Below are 2,064 nucleotides of genomic sequence, written 5' to 3'. Positions count from 1 at the left end.
TTTTTTTTTCTTCCTCTTTGAAAAACCTTCCTCTTCTCATCCAAGAACTTTCTTCTGTGACCGGTAGGGAAAAGGAGGCACCGGTAGATTACTTGTCCTGGTTTGACCTTATACTTTTTCTATGCAAATTTGCAGAGTGAAAATCACGGAACTGAACGTTGATTTTTTTGAGGTGCAAGTGGTGAATGTTGTTTTAACTATCCTGATATTTGTTTTAACGTTCATGTTTAATGTCGGTGTATTTTATGTATATAGGATGTTCATATGGCTTGTCCTGCACGCCGAAATTAAATATGCCCTACTATTATAGGGCAAGCGGTCTTTGTGAAGTTATCCAAGCTAAAGCATTGTCAATGTAATTCTTCCTTCCGTTGCCACCTTTTTGTTAGAAGGGTTTTGCTATTATTTTAGGGGTATTTTGCATCTTTAAAGGATCTAAGGCTGCCCAAAAAGATGAAAGCAGGAGGCTCTTGAAAAGATCTGCGTTAAAGCTGGCAAAGGGCAGCCTTCTTTGCCAGAAGGGCGAGCAGAGCCAAGCCAGCCTGGCACACTAGCTGCAATTCATCTGTCACCAGAGGGAGACAAGAGAGCAGGATTTTCCTCTCTGTTCTATTCTGCCTAGCAACATTGCAGCGCTATGGAGCTCTGTAAACCGGAGTATTCCTTCAAGTCAAACCTCTGAGATGGGACAAAGGTCCTTGCGAGCCCACAGTTACTCCCACGTCAGCTGTGCATCTGCCTGAAATTAATCCTGTCCAGCCTGCTCCAGGTGACCTGCAGGTCGTTATTGCAGAGGCTATAAGGCAAAGTATGACTAAGGTGACCAGATTTTCAGATTGGTAAAGAGGGACACCTTTGACCCGGGGGGGGGCAAAGGGGGGGGGGCTTGATTAAAAATTTTATACGGAGCAACAAAAATTTTCATACAACGCAAAAATAGTATTGTAATATTTTTTTTTATTTCAACATAACTACAATTTACAAATATAAATTGTAACTGTTGCCAAACATCAAAATTTTGATCACCTGACCATGAGGATGCTGCAACGGTCGCTAAGTGTGAAAATGGTCACTAAGTGTGAAAAATGGTCATCAGCCACTTTTTTCAATGCCATTGCAACTTTGGTCACTAAATGAACTGTTTGAAAGCTAAGGCTAGCTTGCATTATAATGCCTTATGCTAGTTTACATTTTCAAGAGAGAGAAGCTAAAGTCTAAACACACAAGGAATTTGTCTTTGGTGAATATGCTCTCAGTGTACATAAAGAAAAATAAAATAGAATACATTCATCAAGAATCATAAGCTACAACACTTAGTGATGGTCACTAAAGCCTGGAGGATTGTTCCCTCTGTGCTTCTTTAAAACAGTATATGTTAGAATAGAATAACAGAGTTGGAAGGCACCTTGGAGATCTTCTAGTCCATTTCAGACAAATGGTTATCCAACATCTTTTTAAAAACTTCCAGTGTTGGAACATTCACAACTTTTCTCCTTGATTAGTTTCCACCCATTACTTCTTGTTCTACCCTCACGTACCTTGAAGAATAGTTTGCCTCCCTCTTCTTTGTGGCAACCCCTGAGATATTGAAACACTGCTATCATGTCTCTCCTAGTCCTTCTTTTCATTAAACTAGACATACCTAGTTCCAGAAACAGTTCCTTATATGTTTTGGCCTCCAGTCCCCTAATCATCTTTGTTGCTCTTCTGATTTGTAACTGTTTTTCTCCTTTATGACCACTGCACCATCCTCATGACCACTTGGTCAAAATTTGCTTGGCACCTGGCATGTGTTCATGATAGTTGCAGTATCCAGGATTATGCGATCACCATTTGTCACTTTCCCAGCTGGTTTCCAACAAGCAAAGTGACCGGGAAAAGTCAAACTTGCTTAATGACTGCGTGGTTCGCTTAACAATTGCAGTGACTCACTTAACAACTGTGGAAAGAAAGGTCATGAAATGAGGAACCGTCTTGGTTCGCAATGGAAATTTTAGGGTCAATTGTGGTTGCAAATTGAGGTCTAGCTGTACAGTATATGGAAATAATCCCAGTCCCTTAAAA

Source organism: Thamnophis elegans, chromosome 6 (genome assembly GCF_009769535.1).
Source record: "Thamnophis elegans isolate rThaEle1 chromosome 6, rThaEle1.pri, whole genome shotgun sequence".
Classification (NCBI taxonomy): domain Eukaryota; kingdom Metazoa; phylum Chordata; class Lepidosauria; order Squamata; family Colubridae; genus Thamnophis; species Thamnophis elegans.
This window is presented reverse-complemented; position numbering follows the sequence as displayed.